We start from the raw sequence: 14,859 nt of genomic DNA on the forward strand, positions 1-14,859 counted from the left end.
TAAATAAAATTTTAATTAATCAATCTACAAAAATTATTACTAACTTTGTTTAATTCCTATACTATTGTGAATTTGAATTGCTTGTATGGACTATGGAGGTTCTATACATTTATAAGCATATCTATAAATAAAATTTTAATATTTAATTAATAATTTACAAAAATTATTACTAACTTTGTCTAATTCAAAAAATAGAAATATTAAAATATATTTTTAAATTAAGCAGGTTATCATATGAAAATGGATTGTCACGTGATAAAATGTTATTAATTATCATGGTGTTAGGTTTAGTATATTTTACTAAATATCACGGGTGTTAGCTTTAGTATATTTTACTAAATATCACAGGCGTTAGCTCTAGTCACGGCTATTTCTAAATATACCATAAAAAATAAACGACCATCCGATTTGCTAGAAATATCTCAGGCGAGACGTGACATTTATTGATTATTTGATAATGACACTATTTATTCGTTTAGTCCTGATCTTTAATCTCAATGAAATAGCTTGGACTCAAACTTCTTTACCCACCATCAATGGTGGATAGATATCTGATCTCCTTTCGAACTTGCTTTAACGGCTTTCATATCATGTTGCTTATTAACGAAAACTAATGTAAATTCCCATATTATAAAACCTGGCCCTTCATAAGATGATCAGGGCCGTAGCCACGGGGGCCCGGAGGGGGGAGGCGGCCCCCCAAAAAAGTGGCCCCCAATAATTTTTCTGGCCCCCCCTCCCCCTCCCCAAATTTGAATTTTTTTTTTAGAATTGATTATTTTTATATTTTTAAAATAAATTTAGAATATTTACTCTACAAACATGTCTAGTTTGTTAATTTTTTTCTATCCTGTTTTATTTTTATTTTTACCCAATATTAAATTATCATTCATTCATTTTTTTTCCATTTTTTTTTGTTGTGTATAACATTCTCTATAGGTATCACATTTATATTATAATATATAACCAGTTATTTTATTTTACAGCGTTTATTTTAAAATTATGAAGAAACAATCACTTATTAACTCTTATTTTAAGTTAAAGTTAAACAAATGTCAAGCATCATCACCTCTACAAACTACTAGTAATACTACATCAGAAATTTCAGAAACTGATTCTTCTAATAGTTAGTATAAATTTATATTATTATTTCATGACTTATATGATATTGATATAGGGCAATACCTATATATTATTATTTCATATATATTTATTTTATATAAGATAAGAGACAGACATTTATTATTAATATTATCATTTTTGTATAATAATTTTAATTATTAAAATAAATATATTCACTCATATTTCAAGATATGAATGAAGCTAATAATCTAGAAAATGATCCTCACTACACTCAGGAGGAGGAAGATGGTAAATAGTTTAAAATTTAACACAAATTTTTCTATTTATATATTTTTGACAATATCAATAGGAGTAGGAGATTATAGTGTTTCATTATTACATTTTGATTTTAAAACAAATAAAGACGAAGAAGATACTCAATCATCTTCATCTAGCAGCTCAGTCTCTCATTGTCAAGAGGCAACTAGTAATTGATTTAATATAAAAATATTATATTTTTTTGTTAATCTTTAAAGATATAATGTTTATGACCCTTTTCTAGTTTTTAATACTGAATATCTATAATTTTACTGATAATCTTCATCAGGGTTTGGCACTACAGTATAGCAAATACTTGTATCTTAAATACAAGATAAATTTTGTGTTTGTTCATTTTCAGCATGCCCTTCCTTCGCCAATCCTGATGACCATTATTATTTATGACCCTTTCCTTCATTACAATTTATTAATTATAATATTTTTAGTGTCAAAAAAGTCCTCTAATGGTTCAATTCAAATCTCAGGTGACCTTGGCCAGAATAAATCAAATCAAATTAAACAATTACGCGAAAAAAGATATCCATGGAAGGCAAGGATCATTTCAAAAATCATGGTATAGAGGCCGAGACTGGTTGGAGTATAGTGTAGAAGCTGACGCTGCCTTTTGTTTTCCATGTAGGAAATACTTGTGTAATCCAAGTGATGAATTTGGACAAACGGGATTCAGAAATTGGAAAAATACGTTAGCTGCCAAAAAGGGACTGCTAAAACACGAGAGCTCAAAAGCTCATTTAAATTCAATTACAATATGGCATGATAAAAATCAAAATATAAATAAAGGTACAGAAATAACTAAAATGTTGGGAGGTGATCAAATTAATAGTAATCAATATTATATTAAATCAATATTTGATTTGATGCTATTTCTTAGCATACAAGAGCTACCTTTCCGTGGGACTGGTTCAACAAATATTACGGATGCTGCAAAAGATGAAAACATAATTTATTCTTCTGTGCTATTTATAGCAATGTTTTCCTACACCATCCAAAAAGACCCTGAATTAAATAAAATTATGAAATTTATATCCCAAAATGCCCAGTATACATCACCACAGATTCAAAACGAAGTAATATCCATTATGGCAGATATGGTGCTTGATTGAACATATTTCAGACAAATATAATAAAAGCGAGATGCCTTTTTTTTGTCTTAAGGCTGATGAGACAAAAGATGCTTCAGGTTGTGAAAACCTGAGCATAATAATTCGCTATATTTTTTCTGGAGAAATCCAAAAAAATTTAATAGGAATCATTAATTTAGAGTGTCTTTCTGCTGAAAGCATTACAGATTGCATTTTAAAGCAACTTAATGATCTAAATATTAATTCAGCCAATATAATAAGCCAGGCATATGATGGTGCAAACGTTATGTCTGTCCGAAATGGAGGAGTGCAAACACTTCTTCAAAAAAAATTAATAAAAACGTTCCTTTTATACATTGCTACAACCACAAGTTGCATCTTGTGGTTCAAAATTGGTATAATAATATTGTTATTATTTCTAATTTTTTTAATTTATCAAATGCATTGTATAATTTTTTTCAGGCGTTTTAAGGTATCCTGTAAATATACAGGCCACACCCTTAAGAGACTTTTAGACCAGAGGTGGACTGGTCATTTGGAAACATCTCGCATTATTTATGAGAATTTTGAGGCTATTGGTGAAGTATTATTTTACTTTTCTAATAGAACTCTTAATTCAGAGGTTTCAATTCATGATTCAGTCGAAGCCTCTGGTCTTTTACTCAATGTATTAATATAAATTACATTATATTAGCCATCATAATTTATGAGATATTAATTACAATAGATCCACTAAATAAGTATCTACAATTAGTAGGTACTAATCTAGTGGATGCTAAAAATTGTATTGATTCTACTATCAATATATTAAAAAATAAAAGAAGTGATAATTCTTTTGCTTTGAGTATGATTAAGGCTGAAAAACTTTTATCAAAATTTAATCTTACTCCCCAAAAATCATCGCGGGTACGTGAAACGCCTAAAAATTTTCAAGATTTTTTAGTTGATAGCAAACTAAAATTCGATTGTGAAAAAGACTCCAATTGGAGTTCTTTAAAAAGGATATATTATGAAATTATAGATAACTTTGTGGATCGTTTTTTAGACCGATATACAGAAGATTATTTTAATCTTTTTTCATCTTTTAATACATTGTCCCCTCTTGACCCTGATTATTTTTTATCAGATAAAATGGCCCCATTAAAATCCCTGTTAAACTTAAATATGGAAACACTGCATCATGAAATTAAGATAGCAAAAGGATTGCTAGCTACGGAAGCTAAAGAAAATCATAATTTTGAAAATATCTTACATATTATGTATAAAAAAAAATATAATCATGCATTTAAAGAATTATATAAATGCTACTCAGCAGCAATAATCATTGGGATATCAACGGCTTCTTGTGAGGCCTCGTTTTCTACATTAAAGAGAGTTTTATCGAGCAGTAGAGAGTCTATGAAGGATAAACGTAAACAAAATTTAGTATTAATGGCGTATGAAAAAAGAATAACGCAGAATTTATCTTTTAGTTCATTTATATTAAAATTTAAAAATAAAAATCGCCGTATTCTATTATAGTTATATTTTGTTTTGTATATGCATATTATAGTATTATTTTGTTTTATATATTCATATTATAGTATTATTTTCTTATTAAATTTTTAATAAAAATAGGAAAAAATTTATATGAATGCGTATTTATGCCCCCCCCCCCAAGTTAGCACTTGGTCCCCCTAAGTGAAAATTCCTGGCTACGGCCCTGATGATGATACTATCAGGGGTGGACTGATTTTAGACCAAGTGGATATTTTGCCCACGAAGCAGCAAAAAAATGTCAATTTTGGAGGCCTATCAGTAAAAAGGAAAAACAAGGCTGATTAGAAGAAATATATAATATATAATATTTCTTTTTATCTTATAAGTTATGGTTTTAATCTTATCATATTCATACATTTTATATAATAAAGGTTATCATATTTCCTTTTTTGCATTTTAGAATATCATATTTGTTGTGTTGTGATATAATATCGTCAATTTAAAATGTTTATATTTTCACTGTTCCGAGCATAGGCGTAGCCAGGGGTAGAGGTCTGCATTGGGCGGGGTTTCGGCCCGCTCGCCCACGCCCGCTCATCTAATTGGGAGGGTGGATGGGTGGGTAAAAAATTTTTCGAAAATGGGCAGGCGGGCGGGGGGGGGAGTTAAAAAAATTTGAAACTATGGAAGGGCTGGGCGGGCGGGTTAAGAAATTTAAACAATGGGTGGGGGGAATTAAGGAAATTTAAAATTTTTGTTCAAAAACAAACTAAAAGAAATAATTGTTTAAATGATCTATAACAATATTTCTTTTTTTATTGTACCAATCGTTTTTTTTAAGTGAAGAACATTTACTTAACTATATTATGTAATAAACACAACAATAAAACTTTTTTCTTAGAATAAATAAACATTTTTGTCTGTTAAAAATTTCCTTTTATGGGAATGTAATAAAGGTTTTCTAGTGCTTTTTCCGAACGCGGTATTAGCATTGCTCGAAGGAACAAAGAAGAACGTGTTTGAATCCAGAAAATGTCGATTCATTATTATTTTTTTGCATTATAATTACATATAATATTAATTTTACATTTATATTTTTTTCATAAATATTCAATTTGATCAAATAAATTGTCCATAATTTACATTGATTATTTTTATACTTATATTAATTTCCTAAATTATAAACTTTTTGTAGAGGTGTAATGCTGAAGTATTTTTATTAGATGCTTAAAAAAATAAAAGAATAACTATAATTAAATTTTATAAGCGGGCTTGGGTTAAAATTTTTTATAAATAATGGGCGGGAAGGTAAAAAATTTTAGACTAAGTAAGGAATTTTAGATAAATGGGCGGGGCGGGCGGGTATATATTTTTTGAAAATTATGGGCTGGCTGGGCGGGCGGGTTAAAATTTTTTTAAAAGAACCCGCCTAATGCAGACCTCTAGCCAGGGGGGGTGGGCAAGGGGATATCCCCCCTTTCAGAAATTTATCAATTTTTGTGAATATCATTTTAAGCTAATAAAAAAATATCCCCTTAGTCCACTCCCCACTCCCTGACCCCCAAAAATGTATGCATATATCTTAAACAATAATTTGAAAGAAAGAATGTAAAAGTTGATATTTTTTTATAAAACTATTCATGATAATTTATACATTTTTGGAAAAAAAGCATTTATATATAAAAAAAGTAAGCTAAAAATGCTTTTTAAGAAATGGAATATAAGCCAAAGATAAGTCTTAAGCAGGGCCGTAGCCAGGAATTTTCAGTTAGGAGGCCAGCTGCTTATTTAGGGGGGGGGGAGGCACTATTTATTTTAAATAAAACAAATAATTAACATTAACATCATAGAAATTTTTTGCTTTTATTAATAAATTATTAATGTTATATGAATACAAAATAATACTATAATATGAACATACAAAATAATACTATAATATAATACGACGATTTTTATTTTTAATATTTAACATAAATGAATTAAAGGATAAATTTTGTGTTAATTTTTTTTCATAAGCCATCAATACTAAATTTTGATTACTTTGATTTTATGATGGCTGCTGAGTAGCATTTATACAATTCTCTAAATGCATCAGGGGCGTCGCTAGCCTTTACAATCTCAGGGGGCTCAACTAAAAAATTTTTAGGGAGGCGAAGCCCTCCCATACCTCCAATTTGCGGACCTTCGGCCCACTTTACCCGGACTTCGGCCGGGTTTTATATTAATATATTATACTTTTTTAAAATTTGCCAACTCTAAACAATTATTCTGAATTATATTTGTCATTTATTATATTTTGTCATTTATTATATTTTCCATACAGAATAAACTAACATATAAATAATTAAAACAATACAAGACATATCTAAAAATAATTTTTAATACAAAATCTATTTGTTACAGTATAAATTATTTTCGATGGTTGATATAAAAAAAATTTACGTCTAAAGAATTACGAGTGATAAAAAAGGTTTATTAATTCATACATATGCCTCAATTTATAATGGTTTTTAAAAACCACATAAGGTTATATAATTCTTAGTAACTTACATTGACAAAAGGTCATGATATAACTCTCTGTTACCATTTTAGACAATGTTTTATAGAATGGACTAATAAGAAAAAATTTATAGGCCTTACCAAATTAACAATTCTTGAAGAGAATATAAACGACCAATCCAAATCATAAAATATATGGTAGTTAGAGCTTCCTCTTAGATGACATGATGGAAGCTAGATAAGTGATCGAGAAAATTATTGTGAGATCTTAAATTTCTAAAAGATTATATATCATTTTTAATGATATATAAACGACTACACAGTTGACCATTATTACATATATAAAATATGTAATCATATGCTCTCAGCAGCTGTAGTAATAATCTTAAATTACATAGCCACACAAATAATAGATGCTGGTTAATTTACAGTCATAGCCATGACACTCACGATGCGATGGTAACCCATATCAGAATTTATTATGTTAGAATTGATGAAGCAAAAACATTAAAAATCTTTAGAAGAAATTATGCAAATATATTGAAGCCTTGAGTTATTTACATGGCAAAGATGACATATTAGAAATGAAACATTTTGTGACTATAAAATAAGAACATATCATGAAAGCAACTAAATTTGTATATTATTGTCGCACCATCTCTAGTTGGTATATTATATCTTAAAATAATTGTAGTTTGTAATAATATCTAAAATATATTCGCATAAAAATTTAACTCAAAACTGTTTTTCAAAGAAGAAAAAAATAGCTTTCCTACACGTAAAAAAAGAGAAGAAAATATATCTAATTTATTACTTCCATTGTGGGATGAATAATAAGATGTTATAATAATATTTTAAATAAATAGATAGCGTTAATAGTTGAATGCAAATTGTTACTTATATTTATTATCAAAAGCATTGTTTAGTAAAATTTTAAAAATATTAACTGTAATATATTATATAACTGTCAAATACGTCTGCAAAAGTGGCATTTTACCTAATATTTTATTAATAATTATATATAATAGAGTTTTATAAACTATATGTCTACTTACTTTTTATAAACTAGTAGAAAGCCTGTCAAAAATGACGGGGAATGAGATTTTTATTCATTTTTTTACGCTAGATGTCATGCCAGGTTCAAGCTCAAAATATATGGAAGCATATAATTATTAAAAAGTTTATCCAGCCCAGCTCAACCCTTAATTTTGAAAGTTTTTCCGGCCTCGGAGATAATTAATTTTTTAATATCATCACATGAACGGGAAATATCTGATTTACCAATTAGTTTAAGATGGAAAAAAAACATGTAAATTCCGTATTAAGGGAAACTGGGAAGGCCTGGGCAACCACTTATTAGAAAATCATGACAAATAAAATAAAAATAACCGACTCTTATGCTTTTTTGTAATATGATTAATTAAAATTATATCTAAAAAATATGTTGTTTATTATATAAGGTTATTGTTGTTTTTCAGATAAATTTAATATATGTCTTGCATTTCTGAAATTATTTGACAAGGAATTTGATAAGGATATATATTTTTTTATGTTAAGTAAAAAAAATAAATTACAAAAATGCCATTAAACACTAATGAAACTTATATGCAAATTATTTATATATTTTTTAAAATATTTTTTTATTGACATATAAATTTAGGATAATTTTTTTAAAAATAATGAGGTAATTTTTGATGGAAAAAGTGACAAAATAAATCTGGGCGGTCGTCTGGAGAGGAAATAATTAATGTATAATTTTATATCATTTAGGGTTGTAGATGAAAGTAATGACGGATTACCAAAGCAGTGTACAAAACACAATACGTCCTGATAAAGATGATATGCCTATGAACGCAAAACGATATTTCTGATGTTTTTGATGAAATTAAGAGCAATTGACATTTTAATTTTTGATGGAAAAAGTGACAAAATAAATCTGGGCGGTCGTCTGGAGAGGAAATAATTAACGTATAATTTTATATCAGGGTTGTAGATGAAAGTAATGACGGATTACCAAAGCAGTGTACAAAACACAATAGGTCCTGTTAAAGATGATATGCCTGTGAACGCAAAACGATATTTCTGTCAATGTCAGCATTGACATCCCCCTCTAAAATAGAATCATGAACGACAATGTTAACTAAACCATAAAACGGTCGTAAGTATTGTTATAAAAACCACGACAGAACTACTGCATATTTTTCCATTAATAAAGTCATGAAATTGGCTGTACTGTACATTCAAGTTTGAACATTCCTCTAAATGTTCATGAAAGTTTCTCAGAGAATCAAATAAAGTAATATATATATTAACTCCTAGTGAAGTGAATGATAGTACAGAATTAAATGTTTATATTTGTTAAAAAATAGGCGGAGGTGGCATAGGGATTGTGGTAGTGGTGATAGAAATATCATTTAGAGAAATGGGTGAAAATAAAATAAACATAGATATAAAACATAAGATAAAAAAAACAAAATAAACCTCCAGATGAGTTCATTTCAAGCGTAGTTCTTTATTATTTTGTCTACCAGTAACTCTATAGGCGTTTGTTTAATCGTCATTATTTTCTTTGCTTATCTTTAATAATAGATTCACCATGTTTTGTAGCAATGTGAGGGATTAGGGTTAGCCTAGACAAATAAAGAAATCAGGCAAAAATATAAATAAACTATTGTTGAAATTAAACAAACATTAAAATAATGTAAAACCGGTAGATGGGTCAATATTAAATGAATATTTCTAGTAGTTGGAGGGCTATCATCAAAAAAAAATTTCGGGGGACTTATCAAGCCTATTATGATATTCTAAAAGTTAAAAAATAACATGATGAATGTAATGTTATTAAGATTAAGATTAATTAATTGTAAGGTAATTAAAAAAATAAGATTAAAAAAGGGGAGAAAAAAGAAGGTATAGGTTTTGAGAAATAGTGGTTGATAGATAATAGAGATAGAAAGAAAAGAATGAGATAATAAAATTTAGTGATAAATAAAAATGTTTATATTTGTTAAAAAATAGGTGGAGGTGGCATAGGGATTGTGGTAGTTGTGATAAAAATATCATTTGGAAAACTGGGTGAAAATAAATAAAACATAAGATAAAAAAAAATAAACCTCCAGATGAGTGAAATGATTTGATTAGTTTATTGTAAAGTGATTTAATATAATATTATCAGCTATATATATATATATATGTTTTTCTATTTTTATAAATTGTAATAGAAAATTTTGACCTGGCAACCCTATTTACAGCCACTAGGGATCCCAACACCAAGTTGGAAGGGGCTTAAAAGACATGAAGCTTCATGCTTTATTCAAGAAGACATCAACTTGGCAGCTAAGAGACGAGAAAGGAAGAACCAATTTCGATTGGTCTGATATCATCATTGGGCTTTTGAAGTGCAATTAGCCTAACACCGAAGAGGATTGGAGAAACAAAGCTTGGTGCTTCACCTTTTAAAATTTTACTGCAAAAGTTTGTTATTTTAGAAAGAATGTGAGTTTGTGAGCATATTGAAGGAGAAGTGATGTCCTGGAGAAATATAGGGCGGATGCCATCAAGACTGTTGAATATGTGATCGATATTAACGTTTTATTTATTTTGGCAATTGATTTATTTATTTTTGATATCAATTTGTATTTAAATTTAATGGGTGAAAATTTTATATTAACATTTTTTTTATATCATTTTAACGTTACTTTTTTTTAAAATATCAATTTGTATTTCACATAATTGGTTATTTTTTTATTGTTAAAAAATAGATATAAAAAGAAAAAATGTTTTTGGTTAAAATAGTGAATAAAAAAATGTAATTTATAATAAAAATAAAATGTGATTTATGATAATAAAATTCTGTCTTATTCTGTTTAATTATTCTGTCTAAACACATTATGGTAATAATAAATAAACGAGTATCTTATTCAATTTTTTCAAAGACCATGGGCAGAATCACGATGAAAGGAAAAGATAACTTTCCTGACTTCTTCAGAAGTAAATAGAGAAGCACATGTTGAGTGAGGTTATGAGGATATTGTGATAATAGTTGCAGTAGGGTGTTTTTGACAGAACTTTATATAAGTGGCATTGGAAGGCTCAGCAAGAGAGTCATGTGTGGAAAACAATCTGAGCGCACCTTTTATGATTGCCAATTTTCTTGTAGATCAATGGCGTTTCTGAGGGTTTTCTTTTATTTTTGACAGGCAATGGCATTCTGTATTCATGAAGATAAGGGGTATCAATCGATGTGGTATCCTTAATTTGCTGGATAAGGGATTTATATGAAGTTTTGTCGGGCACCCTGAAGGTATTATATCCATAGAAAAGAAATTTTAGCTATCATTCTCATTGCTAAAATTTAGCATTAGGAAGGATAGACAATCAGAGAAAAATGAAAAATTTAGCGACAAGCAATCTTGCGCCTTTGGGGATCCTTGATATGATATTAGGTTTGAAATGGTCAAGAAAAGAATCAGAGAAACAGGAATTGGACGTCAACTTGTGGACTTAAAATTATTGAAATTTTATATGTAATTATAATTATTTTTAATATAATTATATTAAAGGATTTAAACTATTTATTATGTGATAAAAAAAAATACAACTATTAATGTATATTTTTATTATTGAATATATCTAATAATTTAATTTTTGTAGGTTATTAATATCACAAGAAAATGAATCTCACTCCAATTAATAGAGTATATATCAAAAAATTTTACCTAAGCATGTGCAGTTTACCTTGGCATTTGCAGTTTAGTCAAACCTGAAATTTATATATATTTAGAATCTCCGTAAAATTTTCAATCTAATCTCTCAATGATATTTGTGTTATCAGATTAATTTAGATTAGATGTAAGTAAAATGATATAATTAAGAGGAATAATCAATTAGTCAATCTTTCTAATAAAATTAACAATATTTTTTCGCCCTTTCATAAAATCTTAAATTAGATAGGATAAAATCCTGAGAATCCTTATTCATTTTTTATTTTCGTTTGCAATAGTCGCCATTTATAATGAAATATGGTTATATTTATTTTTAAATGTTCGAAAACCCAATTTTTTAGAGAAGTGTATAATATAATATATACCCTGCATTGCATACCCGATCTAAGCCTAAACTAGGAAAAAAATTGTTCCTTGCTGAAATACCTAATAGCGCCACCCGCATTCCTTACTGTATCGAGGAACAAGGAGAAAATGAAAATGTAGTTTTGGTGGATGAATAAAATGATTAAGGTGCCACAGAATAAGAAAATGAGCCTTAGCTTCCAAAAACAAAATAGAAAGGAAAATGGTTCGATTATAGCTTAATGATGTTATTTAGCTTGGAGATTTAGATGGCAGAAATATTTGCCAAATCGAGCCTTACATAATATTATTTTGGCCAAAACCCGTTTTTAAAAGCGACCAAAATCGCAACAACACTACCGACATCACGCAAAAAACTGTAACCAATAATGGAAGAAGATTTTCTTTAAAGTTTAATAAATAGGAAAAGATTGAATAAATAATTGAAGCTATGCAGTTTTTTTCCTTTCTTGTAATATCTATAAATTAAACAATGGTGAGTAAACCTGTTTTTACTAGTGTTGTTAAAAAGCCAAATTTTATCGGCTACAACCTCGAGGTAGGTGCCGAAAATTTTGGCTTGAACCTCGAGGTCGGAGCCAAAAATTTGGCTTAAACCTCGAGGTCGGAACCGAAAATTTGGCTTAAACCTCGAGATCGGAGCTAAAAATTTTGGCTTCAACCTCGAGGTCGGAGCCGAAAATTTGGCTTGAACCTCGAGGTCGGAGCCGAAAATTTGACTTATACCTCGAAATCGGAGCTGAAAATTTTGGTTTAAACCTTGAGGTCGGAGCTGAAAATTTTGGCTTCAACCTCGAGGTTGGAGCTGAAAATTTGGCTCAAGCTCAAGCCGGCTCAGGAGTTGGCTCGAGTCTAATTTTGAGCCAAAATTTATTTATATATTTTAAAAGAATATAATAAAAATCTCAAATTCGTGTTATTTTAGTAAAATAACTTTTTTTTATAATATTTTATTATCAACAAAAAAACATATGATTTGATTTAATTTTTTTATTTAAATGAAATGAAATTTATATTATATTATGAAAATGATATGATGTTTTTTAATAAAAAAATGATTACAATAACATTAAGTGATTTTCAAAATATTTATGAAAATAATTTTTGATTGAATTTTAAATCTCTTGTATTTTATTATAAATAAACAATCTTTTAGGTGAAATCTTTAATTTATTTTTATCATTTTTATAAAATTATCTAATTTTTGGCTGTTAAATGAGGTAGTTTTTTCTAAATAATTTAAATATTTAAATTAAACTTTTTTAAGTTATTTTATACGATCGTTTTAAGGTTAATATTTTAATGTGATAGATGTCATGTTCATTTTTTTAACATTTTTGAAATTTTTTGTCATAAGAGTGTAATATATTATAAAGAAGATTATAATTTAAATGAAGATGTTCTTTGGAAATATGATAATTATATCGGTATTTTTAAACGTATTTAATTTTTTTGACACTAAGTGACAAAAATAAGTATTGCAAACATGTTTAATTAAACTTTAGTGAAGATGTACCCTAGATAAGTGACAATTGTCATAATAGTTATTTTTAAAGTTTTTTGAATTTTTTTGACGTAAATGGACAAAAATAGATATTTCTAACATGTTTAATTAAAACTTTAGTGAAGATGTACCCTAGATAATTGACAATTGTCATAATAGTTATTTTTAAAGTTTTTTGAATTTTTTTGACGTAAATGGACAAAAATAAATATTTCTAACATGTTTAATTAAAACTTTAGTGAAAATGTAATTTAGATAAGTGACAATTGTCATAATAGTTATTTTTAAAAATTTTTGAATTTTTTTAAAATAAATGGACAAAAATAAATGTTTCTAACATATTTAATTAAAACCTCAGTGAAGTTGTATTCTAGATAAGTGATATTCTGTGCTTTATATATTCAGTACCGGCCCGGTATTTTTAAATTGTTGTTTTAAGTTCTAACCACCATCTTTCAATCGTTTTAGTTGATTATCTATATTTCTCTATTAGTTTACATTTTATTGTAAAGATCACTTTATCATTTTTAAAAACATTTGATAGGTTAATTTATACTTTAATAAGAATAAAAAAATAGAAAATATATAGTAAAAATCTAATCAGATTAACACTATCAGTGGTGATACTCTTGTTCAAATAAAATATATAATTTTAAATAAAATTTTCATAATTACATCTTAATAATTCACATTAGCGCCTCCTATTTTTATTATTATGTGATAAACTAATTATGTATGGAGAGGGAATATCCCTGCTACTTTCGTATTATATTTATAATTTATAAACATGCATTCTTTACCTGATTCAATTATTATGTAAAATATATTAAATAAATAGATGAAACTGCACTAAAGAAAAATTAATCTTCGATGCTTTTGTGCTTTTAATATTTTCTTAAAATATATAAGTTATTTTAAAAATTAAAATATTATTCATAAAATTATCAAAAACTAAGTATTAGACTGAGTGGAAGAATTATAAAATATATTTATATTTGTATTTTAAAATAAGCACGTAAGCTACCTAAGAGTTCTGGAACCCTTGATGTGGCTCAACTAAAGAATTTTCCCACAAGGGACAGAATATATATAATATAAGGTTAAATCCTTGTTGATTGAAGATAGAAATTTACATAAATCCAATACAGTGAATAAACAAATTCTATAGTAATGTAAATTATTCAGATGTATTTATTTAAAATTATATATTTTATTTGAATAAGAGTATCACCTCTGATAGTGTTATTCTGATTAAATTTTACTATATATTTTCTATTTTTTTTATTCTTATTAAAGTATAAATTAACCTATCAAATGTTTTTAAAAATGATAAAGTGATCAATAAAATGTAGACTAATAGAGAAATATAGATAATCAACTTAAACGATTAAAATATGGTGGTTAGAACTTAAAACAACAATTTAAAAATACCAAGCCGGTACTGAATATATAAAGCATGGAATGTCACTTATCTAGAATACAACTTCACTGAGGTTTGAATTAAATGTGTTAGAAATATTTATTTTTGTCCATTTATTTAAAAAAAATTCAAAATTTTAAAAGATACTATTATGACAATTGTCACTTATCTAAATTACATTTTCACTAAAGTTTTAATTAAACATGTTAGAAATATTTATTTTTGTCCATTTACGTCAAAAAAATTCAAAAAACTTTAAAAATAACTATTATGACAATTGTCAATTATCTAGGGTACATCTTCACTAAAGTTTTAATTAAACATGTAGAAATATTTATTTTTACCCATTTACGTCAAAAAAATTCAAAAAATTTTAAAAATAAC

The sequence above is a fragment of the Gordionus sp. m RMFG-2023 genome, chromosome 1 (assembly GCF_954871325.1).
Source record: "Gordionus sp. m RMFG-2023 chromosome 1, tfGorSpeb1-WG-v2, whole genome shotgun sequence".
Lineage (NCBI taxonomy): Eukaryota > Metazoa > Nematomorpha > Gordioida > Chordodea > Parachordodidae > Gordionus > Gordionus sp. m RMFG-2023.